A 12,934-nucleotide genomic window follows, 5' to 3' on the forward strand; every position below is an offset into this window, starting at 1 on the left:
GGAGAAATAACAATACCACATATGTACATTCTTTTTTTCCCCATACTTATTGGGAAATAAGAAGAATGTACATATATGTGTATGACTGGGTCACTTTGCTGTACAATAGGATGCCTGCTCCTACCACATCCATTTAACATAGTATCGAAAGAATACTACATACAGAAAACCCTAAAGTCTCCACCAAAAAACAATTAGAACTGATAAATAAATTCAGTAAAGTACAAAATTAATGTATGAAATCTGTTTCATTGCTATACACTAATGACTCTCAGAGAAAGCAAGAAAGCAATCCCATTTATAATTATATCACAAAGAATAAAATAGCTATGAATAAACTTAACTAGGAGGTGCTGAAAATTTTAAAAAATACATTAATGAGTTCCTGTCGTGGCACAGTGGTTAACGAATCCGACTAGGAACCATGAGGTTGCGGGTTCGATCCCTGGCCTTGCTCAGTGGGTTAGGGATCCGGCGTTGCCATGAGCTGTGGTGTATGTCACAGACGCCACTCAGATCCCGCATTGTTGTGGCTCTGTCATAGGCTGGTAGCTACAGCTCCGATTAGACCCCTAGCCTGGGAACCTCCATATGCAGTGGGAAGTGGCCCTAGAAAAGGCAAAAAGACAAAAAAAAAAAAAAAATTAAAAAAAATACATTGATGAAGGGAAATGAAGATGATACAAAGAAATGGAAAGACCAAGTTCATGGTTTCAAAAAATTGCTTATACCAAAAAAAAAAATTGCTTATACCCAAAACAATCTACAGATTTAATGCAATCTCTATCAAAGTACCCGTGATATTTTCACAGGACTGGAACAAATAATCCCAAAATTTATGTGGAACCACAAATGGCCACAAACAGCAATTCTGAGAAAGAACAAAGCTGGAAGAATCATGCTCCCAGGCTTCAGACTATAATACAGATCTACAGAAATCCAAATAGCATGGTGCTGAGGATTCAGAGACAAGAAGGCAGAGAAGAAGGACTCAAGTTCACCTCCTCTCACAAAAACACAAAAATTATAACTAATTGCTGAACGACCATCAACAAAATAGACTAGAAGCTACCAAAAAAGATATCCTATACCCAAAGACAAAAGAAGAGGCCACCTCCAGATGGTAAAATGGGTACTTTTGGGATATAAGCAATCTGTACCCTCCAAGTGGGCAACCCATAGACTGGAAAATAGCTAGATGGCAGAAGTTCTCCCACAGTGAGGATTCTGAACCCCATGTCAAGTTCCCCAGCCTAGGGGTTTGGCATTGAGAGAAGGAGCCCTCCGAGCATTTGGCATCAAAGGCCAGTGGGGTTTGAGTACAGGAGCGCCACAGACTGGGGAAAACAGAGACCCCACTCTTGGAGGGTTCACTACAGGGTTTCATATGCACTGGACTCCGGAGAAAAGTAGGGACTCCAAAAGAATCTGGGTCAGACATCACTGCAGGTCTTAGAGGGTCTCCTGGGAGAGCAGGGGATGGCTGTGGCTCACTGGGGGGACAGGGCACTGGAGGTTGAAGGCCCAGAAAATAATGCCATTTGCAGCAACATGGATGGACCTAGAAATTATCATATTAAGTGAAGTTAATCAGACAGTGAAATACAAACATCATATGATATCACTTATATGTGGAATCTTAAAAAAGAATACAAATGAACTTATTTGCAGAACAGAAACAGACTCACCTATTTTGAAAACAAACTGATGGTTATCAAAGGGGACAGGTTGAGAGGTGGGGAGGGATGGACTGGGGGTTTGGGATTGGTGTATTCCCACTGAGGTATATGGAATGATGGACCAACGGGGGCCTGCTGTATAGCACAAGGAACTGTACCCAATATTCTGTGATAATCTATGTGGGAAGAGAATCAGAAGAAAGAATGGGTGTGTGTACATATATAACTGAATCACTTTGTTGTACAGCAGAAATTATCACAACATTGTAAATCAACTATATTTCAATAAAACTCTAAAAAAGGAAAAACAAAGGATAATAATAATAATAAAAAAAACCCAACATGGTGCTGATACAAAAATAGACCCTGAGATCAATGGAATAAAATGGAGTGCTCAGAAATAAACCCATACTCTTGTGATCGATTGCTTTAAGACAAAGGAAGTGAGAACATTCACTGGAAAAAGATAGTCTCTTCAATAAGTGGTGCCGGGAAAACTGGGCAGCTACATGTAAAAGACTGAAATTATAACACTCTCTAACACTGCATACAAAAATAAACTCAAAATGGGTTAAAGACTGAAATGTAAGGCCAGGCACTGTAAAACTTTTGGAGGAAAACACAGGCAGACACTCTGACATAAATCATTGCATTTATTGGCTCTGTCTCTAAAGCAAAATGAAGAAAAGCAAAATAAACAAATGGGAGCAAATAAATTTAAAAGCTGGTTCATAGCAAAGGAAACCACTGAACAAATGAAAAGACAGTCCACTGAATGGAGTCACTCTTTGCAAATGATATGGCTAATAAGGGGTTAATATCGAAACTATATAAACAGGTCCTACAACTCGATGTAAAAAATGATTAATAATGGGCAGAAGACCTGACTAGACATTTCCCCAAAGATATGCAGATATCCAACATGCAAATGAAAAGATGTTCAACGTCATTAATCATCAGAGAAATACAAGTCAAAACCGCAATGAGGTATTTCAGAATTGCTATCAGCAAAATCTATAAACTGCAAATGCATGTAGGATGTGGGGGAAAGTGAACCTTAGTAAACCGTAAGTGGTGATGTAAATTGATCCAACCAGTGCAGAAAACTGGATGGAGGGTTTTTTGGGGTTTTTTTTTTTTTTTTTGACTTTTGTCTTTTTAGGGCCGCCCTGTAAGCATATGGAGGTTCCCAGGCTAGGGGTCTAATCAGAGCTGTTGCTGCCGGCCTACACCACAGCCACAGCAACGCCAGATCCGAGCCTTGTCTGCGACCTACACCACAGCTCAGGGCAACCCCAGAACCTTAACCCACTGAGCGAGGCCAGGGATGGAACCCGCAACCTCATGGTTCCTAGTCTGATTCGTTTCTGCTGCGCCACAATGGGAACTCCGAGGGTTTTTCAAAACTAAAACTAGAACTACTGGTATAGTTCAGCACTTTGATTCCTGTGTACATAGCCAAAGAAAATGAAAATCCTAGCTCAAAACGATATATGCAATCCAATGTTCATTGCAGCATTATTTACAATAACCAAGACATGGAAGCAGCCTAAGTGTCCATTGGTAGTTGAATGAATATATATATAAAATATGTGTATGAATATAATATGTATTATATATTATATGTATATGAATATAATATAATATATTTGTATTTATGTTATATATGTAATAAAATATTACTCAACTATAAAATAATAAAGTTAAATTCTGTCATTTGCAACAATGTGGAGGGACCCAGATTGCATTTACTTAATGAAATAAGTCAGAGGAAGACAGATTCTCTGTTATTATTTATGTGTAGAATATATAACATAAAACAAATGTATATAACAAAGCTGAAACAGACTTACGGATAGAACAAACTAGTGGTTGCCAGTGGGGAGAGGGAAAGAAGAGAGCCAAGATGCGGATATGAGACAAAGAAATACAAACGAGCCCCTCCCCCTGTGGCACAGCGGGTTCGAAATCCCACTGCAGCACTTGGACTGTGCTCTCATGCTTCTTAACTAACTAATATTCATCACTAAAGTGAAGGACTTCTTAGCACATGCAAGTGCCACACTCGCTTGCTGCTCAGCAAGGTGACAAAGCAGGAAAAGCAAGCATTTTCTTATGGAGCCAACAGAACTCACTAGTGGGCTGGATACAGACGGTTAGGGAAAGGAAGGAAACCAGAAAAACCATTTCTAAAAAAAAATACAACTGGGAGAAAATTGTGCCTTTTACTGAGATGCAAATGTTTGAGGACATCCTGTTTCAGGCAGGCAGGCATTAAATATTTCCTTGCTAAATCAATTTTTTTAATTTATTAAATTTTTATTTGAAATGATTGTAGACTTATAAGAGGTTGCAAAAATAGTATCACATATGGCCTTTTGGAAAGTTAAATTTGAGGTGCTTATGTAACTTTTAAGTGGTGATGTCCAACAGAAACTAGGAGGCACACACGTACACAAGATGGAAACTCGGGGGAAAGACTGACATCAGAGATACACCACTGATAACACTGATATTAGCATGAGTGGTGCATATAGACACGGGACTGAAAGAGCTTCTTCCCTAAGGAGAAAGGGAGGCTCAAAAAAAAAAAAAAAAAAAAAAGCTAAGGCTAAGCCCCGGAGCATCCAACATTAAAAGCGGGGACTAAGTAGCAAAGGGATCTGAGAAAGGGTTCCCTCTGAATTGGAAGGGAACCAGGGTTTGTTTGGAAACTTCCTGCAAATCTCTCTACTTGCCCTCAAACTCTTGAATTCAAGGGTCTGTATTTACTTCAGGACCACGAAGGAGTGGTGCAGGGGTTGAGACTGGCCTCCAGGGATTTATTTAAGTCTCTAAAGTTTCTGCGAATGACAAATTGGGGTTAAAACAGCATATTCGAATGATTTAAGTGTAAATGAGCAGAAACATATGGATTAAATTTCCTTCCAATTGCATATGAGGTTAACAATTAAGCACAAAAAGGTGCTTGGGGCCAAGGCTTACTGGGGCTTTATTAAATCCAAAATATGGGAGGAGTGGTTAGAGAATGAGCAAGTTAAGCAAATAGCCCATGCGTTGCCATGAGAAACCGACTGGATTTTTCTCTCTCTCTCTCTCTCCCTCTCTCTCTCTTCCCATCTTTCCAGGTCTCTCTGTCTGTCTCTCCCTCCTGATCTTTTTCCCCCATCCGTCTCTGCGTCTCTGTGTCTGGGTACCCTCCGAGCGCTCTTGGACATCTTGAAAGCATATTGCCCAGCTGTCTAAAAGCAACACCCAGGGTCCTCTTCTGTTTGTAGAATTTCACCAGTGATTTCCAATTTGAGGGAAGAAAAATCAGTAGCAGGTGTCACAGCTCTTCAGGGAGAGTGCTGTTTATTATGGCCATTCTTTAAAGACATATTAGGGCTCCTGCTGTGGTGGATAATGTATTACTTCATATAACTGTGCGTTATAGCCTTTTCTTTATTTCTTCCTCCAGCCTTTCTGCTCTTACCTTGGCTCCCAGCTTGCTGTTTGCTAGATAAGGAAAGGAATTCAAAGACATTTTCCATTGGCTGTTAAGTGTGTTTGAGGAATGTGTTTGCAACTTAAACACTGTTTCATGATGGATATTGGATAATGTTTTTGTTGTTTATTTTTTGTTTTTTTGTCTTTATAGGGCCACACCCGCACCATATGGAGGTTCCCAGGCTATGGGTCAAATCAGAGACGGAGCCACCGGCCTACACCATAGCCACAGCAATGCCAGATCCGAGCCGTGTATGCGACCTACACCACAGCCCACCGCAACACCGGATCCTTACTCCATGGAGTGAGGCCAGGGATCGAACCCATATCCTTATGGATGCTAGTCATTCATTTCCACTGTGCCATGACTGGAACTCCATGGACAATGTTCATGGAGTTGATGTGGGCTGTGGGCAGGGTAGTTTATCGTGTTTTTGTGTATTTGTTTGTTTGTTTTGTTTTGACCACACCCAGGGCATATGGAATTTCCTGGGCCAGGGACCTGTGCCTCAGCAACACCAGATCCTTATCCCACTTCGCCAGGCCAAGAATCGAACCCACGGCTCAGCAGTGACAGGAGCAGATGCAGAGACAATGCCATATCCTTAACCCATTGTGCCACAGCAGAAACTCCTACCTTGTTCTAAGATTTTTGAAGAAGCAGTAGTGGGGACTAGGATGAGAGAATAGACAGAGCAAAAGCCAAAGCCCAAACTAAGTGGATATATTTATTGCTATTTTTGTTTGAAAGTGGAAGAGTTTTGCTTTCAAAAGAAATACTTTAGTCTTCATAATATTTTGGAGAAATACTGTAAGCAATTAGGGAAAACCATGCGGGCTAGAAGGTTCGAGCAGAGCAAAGGACCAAACTCAACCTTTGTCCCATCCCTTCCCAGATTCTACGGGAATGGCAGCAACGGGATGCTGGAGGCCGGGGCTCTTAGTACTGCACAGGAGAAAAGTGAGTGGCTTTGTTTTTTTGTTTCTTTGTTTAACATATGAACTTCCTGAGCTTTATACAGTTGTGTAACTACTGCTACAGTCAGTGCATAAAACAATTTGTGTAATCTTATCAAAAAGTTTCCTCCTGCCCATTCAAAACTCACTCTGATTCCCAGCTTCAAACAACCACTTGACCTGCCTTTTAGGGGCTTGCCTATTTTTAGAATTTCGTAGAAATTGAATCATAGAATATACATTATTTTTTCATCTGGATTTCATCACTCAGCATAAATTATTTTGAGATTCTCTATGTTGTTGCATGTGTTAAGATTTTGTTCCTTTTTCATTGCCATGTAATACTCCCTAGTAAGAATATATATATATATACACACACACACACACACACACACACACACACATATATATATATATATATATATATATATATATATATCATCAGCTGATGGGTATGTGGGTTGTTTTTGTTTTGTGCCTTTTTGAATAATACTGCTTTAAGAATTATTTTAAAAGCCTTTGTGTGGACATGTGTTTTCATTTCTCCTCAATAAAAATCAAGGAGAAGTGAGTATATGTTGAACTTCGTAAGATATCGTCAGACTGTTTTACAAAATATTTGTATCCTTTTGTACCTCCATCAGCAGTTTCATTTGCTCTACCTCCTCACCAATACTCACGATTTTCAGTCATATAAATTTTAACCATTTTCATAGATGTGTAATGGTAGTTCATTGTTGTTGTTCTTTTATTTATTAGGATAAATTGTACATAACATATTGAGGGTACAGTTCAAAAGAATTACACTCACAGTGTTGTGTAACCATTGCTGTTATCCATTTTCAGAACTTTTTCATCATCTCAAACAGAAACTCTGAAGCCATTAAAAAAAAAGTCCCCTTTCCTTTTACCCCAAGCCCTGTTCACCTCTATTGTGCTTTATGTCTCAGTGAATTTGCTTATTTTCTTCACATGCATGAAATCATACTATATTTATCATTTCGTGCTGGTTTATCTCATTTATCATGATTTTTTCAATTTTCATCCATGGTATAGAATTTTTATAATTTAAAAGGCTGAGTCATATTCTGTAATCTGTCTGGCTATCTATCTGTCCTCTATCTACCTATCTTTATCTCTCCAGATTTTGTTTACCTATTCATCTTAATCCTTCGATGGACGTCATTTGGGTGTTTTCGCTATTGGAAATAACGTTGCTATGAACTGGTGTGCACATATCCAAATCTTGTTTTCCATTTTTTGATATGTATCTACAAGTGGAATTGCTAGATCATACAGTGATACTGTTTCAGTTTTTGAGAAACCACCAAATTGTTCCATTGTGGCTACAAGGTTTTACATTTCCGCCAGCAAAATGCTTGAGGGGTCCACTTTACATTTTCATCAACACTAATTATCTTCCGTGTTTTAAAATAATAGTCAGCCTAATTGGTATGAAGTAGTATTTTATTGTGTTTCAATTTGCCTTTGCCTTATGACCAGTAATGTTTAGCACCATTTCATGACCTTACTCACCATTTATACATCTTCCTCAGAGAAACGTCTATTCGAGTCTTTTGCTTACGCTTACGTTTTTGTTGTTGTTGTTAACTTGCAGATGAAGGATTTTGATACTGACCCGTCTGTTATGCTTTTCAGAATGAATTTAGCAAATACTATTTAAGGAACTGTATTTTAGCTGGAGTTAGATAGTATAGATCTTCTATTCCTGAACTTGTGAGCAGATTTTTCAAGCTGAATAATTGAGAAGTGAGAAATGTAATCATTTAAGTTGTTATATGGTCTTTGTGATATAGAGAAATCAATACATTGTTTTGGAGGGATGGTGGGGAGAATGAAATGGGAGATTGATCGCTTATTTGGAATCATTTCTCATTTACTAATTTATTTCCACTATTATAGATCACTTCGTTGTAGATTTAGTACTCTCTAGCCAAGAAAATTGTACTTTTAAGCAATTCATAATCACTCTAATCCACTTTTTACTACCCTTTGATGAAACAAAGAGCCACATACATAACTATTAATAATGAGTTGTATGTTATCTTTCATTTCCATGAAATTATGTTATCTGACGGGTGGCACTCATAAAAACACACTTTACTTTCTTTTCTTTTTTTTTTTTTTCTTTTTGTCTTTTTAGGGCTGCACCTGTGGCATATGGAGGTTCCCAGGCTAGGTGTTCAATTGAAGCTGCAGCTGCCGGCCTCCACCACAGCCACAGTAATGCAGGATCCGAGCCACATCTGTGACCTACACCACAGCTCACGGCAACGCTGGTTCCTTATCCCACTGAGCGAGGCCAGGGATCGAACCTGCAACTTCATGGTTCCTAGTCAGATTTGTTTTTGCTGTGCCACAATGGGAACACCACACATTTTACTTTCTTAGAAGAGTGAAAATAAAATTTAAGGACAGGGAGTTCCTGTTGTGGCACAGTGGTTAACGAATCCGACTAGGAACCATGAGGTTGCGGGTTCGGTCCCTGCCCTTGCTCAGTGGGTTAACGATCCGGCGTTGCCGCAAGCTGTGGTGTAGGTTGCAGACGTGGCTTGGATCCCGCGTTGCTGTGGCTCTGGCATAGGCCGGTGGCTACAGCTCCAATTCAACCCCTAGCCTGGGAACCTCCATATGCCGCGGGAGCGGCCCAAGAAATAGCAACAACAACAACAAAGACAAAAAGACCAAAAAAAAAAAAAAATTTAAGGACAGAAGTTAAGCATAATAGACAAATTCAATACTCACATTTCTTCCTGGCCTTATATGTTAAATGTAGTAAAATTTTAGAGGAAGCGTAAGACTCTACCTGTCCCCAAATATCTCAAGATAATTAGAGGTAGTTGAAAATAATCATTTAAAATGCATGATCCCTTATTAACATGTAAACACTCCTGGTGCAGAGGTCATTGAACGGAGGTCAGCTATCCACGTGTTAGTATTGACGCATTCATCTCTGTCTTTCATTCATCTCACCAAGTAGGTAATTAACTATCAATTATTGTTGAGGACAAAATTATAGTCTGATCCATCCCCTGAAGAATAGATGGGTTATTAACAGTTTTTGTCTGTTATGAATAAAGCTGCTCTGAACACACATATACAGGTTTTTGGATGAATGTAAAGTTTGTATTTCTCCGGGATGAATGTACCACAGTACCACTGCTGGTTTGTATGGTAATTATACGATTAGTTTTAAACTATTGCTAAACTATTTTCCCAAATGGCTATACCATTTTATATTCCTACCAGCAATGTATGAGTTATCTAATCTTCCCAATACAGCATTTTCTGCTATTACTCTTTTTTATTTTAGCCAGTCTAAATGGGGTGGTTCTCCTTTGTGTCTCCTCCAGAGTTATTGATGTTGATGATCTTTCCATGTGCGTATTGGCTGTGTCGGTACTCTCTTTACTGAAAGGCATGTTCATGTCTTTTTCCATTTTGAAGTTTGATTTTTTTGTTTGTTTGTTTGTTTGTTTTTTATTTTCCCACTGTACAGCAAGGGGGTCAGGTTATCTTTACATGTATACATTACAATTACATTTTTTCCCCCACCCTTTGTTCTGTTGCAACATGAGTTGTTTGTTTGTTTGTTTTTTGACTGTTGAGTTTTGAGAGTTCGTTGCTTATTTAGGTACTACTCTTGTAACCGACATGAGGTTTGCAAATATTTTAGCCCAGCCTGTAATTTGTCTTTTCATACTTGTTTTAAACAATATCTTTTAAAAAAAAATTGGAGTATTGTTACAATAATCTTTACTAACAAAGTTTTTGAATTTGATGAGGTACAATTGACCAGGTTTTCCTTTTATGGATCATGCTTTTGGTATCAAGACTAAGTAACTTAACCCTTGCCTAATCTTAAGCACTGGATTTTCTCCTTTGCTTTTTTTCTGAAAGTTTGTATTTTTATATTTTACGTGTAAGTCTATGATTCATTTTGAGTTAATTTTTATATAAGGCACAACGTTTCGCTTGAGGTTGGGTTTACGTTGTTATTATTTTTTCACCCGTGTGCATCCAGTTGTTCCAGCACCGTTCACTCCATGAGAGATATTAATCTGTAGGGTTTTCGTTCCGATACTGTGATTATCTAAGTATCTTTGTAATGCTGACTTTATAAAATGAGTTTGTAAATGTTCATTCCTCTTCTAATCATGTAAAATTGGTGTTGATTCTTGAAAAGCTTGGTAGAATTCCGCCATGACACCATTTGGGCCTGGCGATTTCTTTTGGTGAAGCTTTTAAATCATGCAGTTCAGTTTCTTTCATGGTTATAGGACTATTCACATTGTCTATTTGATCTTAGTTGAGTTTCACAGTTTGTGATTTTCTTTTTTTTAAGGAATTGGCCAGTTTCTTATAAGGTGTTAAATTTATGAGTTCATTTTTTGTAGTCCTTGTAATGGTTATTATCCTTTTAATTATCCTGTTAATGGTTGCAGCGTCTGTAGTGATAGATCCTTTCATTTCTGTTTCTTGTCTCCCTTCCACTCCCCGTCAGTCCTGCTAAATATTTATCAACCATATGATATTTTTGAAGAATAAGCCTTTTGTTTTGATTTTTCCATTGTACTTTTGAAAAGATAGTCTTATTATTTTTATTATTTCTGCTTGTTTTTTAATTTATTTTGCTGTTATTGTTTTTGTTTTTGTTTTTGTTTTTGTTTTTTTTTGAGGAAGGCACTTAGATTATTAATTTGAGAGCTTTTCTTTTTTAATATCAGCATTTAGGGCTATACATTTCTCCCTTGACATGGATTTACCTGTATTCCAAATATTTTGATGTTATCTTTTCATTTTCATTTTATTACATGTATTTTTTAATTTTTAAAATTTTATGGACGTATGGTTGATGTGCAATGTTGCGATAATTTTTGCTCGACAGCAAAGTGACCCAGTCATACATATACACACATCCGTTCTTTCAGACCCTGTCCCACATGGATAGTCACAGAATCCTGGGTAGAGTTCTCTGTGCTCGACAGCAGGTCCCCATTGGCCAGTCAGTCCATACACCTCACTGTGTGGATGCCAATCCCAAACCCCCAGTCCCTCCCCTACCCCCACCTGGCCCTTTGGGTACCCATAGATTTGTTTTCAAAATCTGTAATTCTGTTTCTGTTCTGCATATAAATTTATTTTTATGCTTTTTTTTTTTTTTAGATTCCACATGTAAGTAATATCATATGTATTTTTAGTATTTGTTTTAAGGCTGCCCTTTAACCCATAGATAACTTAAGAGCATGATGTTTACTTTCCAAGTATTTGGGAATTTTTCTATTGTCTTTCTGTTTTCAGTTTCTAGGTTTATTCCATTATGTTCAAAAAGTCTATTTTGTATAATTTAATTCTTTAAAAAAATTTGAGGTTTGTTGTATGGCCCAGGATATGGTTTATCTTGGTAAACATACTATACTCATTTGGGGAAAAAAATGTGTATTCTGCTGTTGTTGGGTTCTGTATGGTGAATTAGATCCTGCTGCTTGATTATGGTGTTTGGATCTTCCTCATCCTCATTGATTTTCTGTGTAGCAGTTATATGAATTGCTATGTTGACTGAAATAAAGAGGCTACTAGATATTTCTCCAGCAAAGATGGGTTTATTCAGAATCAGTAGAGAATTGCAATTTAGGGTCTGCAACCATGGAAAGCCATGTTCAAGTCCCCCAGGGCAGGGGGAGGCAAACACTTGCATGCAGAGGAAAAGGAAGTTGGGAGGGCTGTAGAATACAAATAATCCATGGTGTTTCATTCTTTGTTGAGTCCTTGCCAGGAAGAGGAGGGGTCTTTCTCCTTCCTGTTGGGCTCAGCTCTCATCCTAGAGCATAAGACCCTCACCTCATTCCCCAACTCAACTCTGTTTAATTGAGGTTTCTGTTTATTCAGTTTTTACAGCTGAGAGGTGGATTGTTGAGGTTCTCAGTGTGCACCTGTCTGTTTCTCTTTTCAGCGTTATCAGAATATGCTTCAGGTACTGTAAGCTCAATTTTTGTTTTTTTTGTGTTTTGGTTTTTGTTTTTTGTTTTTTGGCTTCTAGGGCTGCACCTGCGGTATATGGAAGTTCCCAGGCTAGGGATTGAATTGGAGCTACAGCTGCCAGCCTACACCACAGCCACAGCAACGCGGGATCCAAGCCATGTCTGGGACCTACACCTCAGCTCACAGCAATACGGGATCTATAACCCACTGAGCCAGGCCAGGGATTGAACCCACATCCTCGTGGATACTAGTCAGATTCATTTCTGCTGTGCCACAATGGGAACTCCTTGAAGCTCAATTTTTTTTGTGCATCACACTGAGAACTGTTGGGTCTTCCTTGGGCTTTGATTCTTTTTTTTGGGGGGGGGGGCTTTGATTCTTTATTCACTTCCTAATACTCCTCTTTTTGTCTCTAGGAAATTTCTTTGCTGAGGTCACCTTTATCAGATTTAAATAGTAATAAAACAGTGCCTGCTTTTTCAAGAATAATGCTGTGTGGTATATCTTTTTCTATATTTTTACATTAGTGCATGTTGTTGAATTTGGAGTCATTTTCTTGTAAACAGTAAATGGTTGTGTGTGTATCTTTTTTAAAATCCATACTACGAGTTACTATCTTTTAAATTGACCTATTTAGACCTTCTACATTTAAAGTAATTATTGCTATGTCAGAGCTTTAGTCTGCTATTTAATTATTGGTTTTCTGTTTGTTTCCCGTTTCTTGTTGTCGCTATCTTTTCTTGCGTTCCCGTTGGTTACTTGAACATTTTTTAGGATTCCGTCTTAACTGGTTTACAGTATTTTGT

General features: G+C 38.3%; 1 protein-coding gene across 1 annotated transcript in view; it reads left to right on the forward strand.

The window, feature by feature from the left end:
• The window catches only part of LOC110255634 (uncharacterized), a 601,290-nt gene that overhangs the window by 375,667 nt on the left and 212,689 nt on the right, over positions 1-12,934 (forward strand). Inside the window, exon 5 of the mRNA XM_084979194.1 lies at positions 6,065-6,129. The gene's annotated coding sequence lies outside the window, so the exon portion shown is untranslated. The remainder of the gene's footprint in view (positions 1-6,064; positions 6,130-12,934) is intronic.

The sequence above is a fragment of the Sus scrofa genome, chromosome 10 (genome assembly GCF_054392235.1).
Source record: "Sus scrofa isolate SSC_HxYL_T2T_F1_AM1 chromosome 10, Sscrofa_HxYL_maternal_Yorkshire_Landrace_v2.0, whole genome shotgun sequence".
In the NCBI taxonomy this organism is placed as follows: Eukaryota; Metazoa; Chordata; class Mammalia; order Artiodactyla; family Suidae; genus Sus; species Sus scrofa.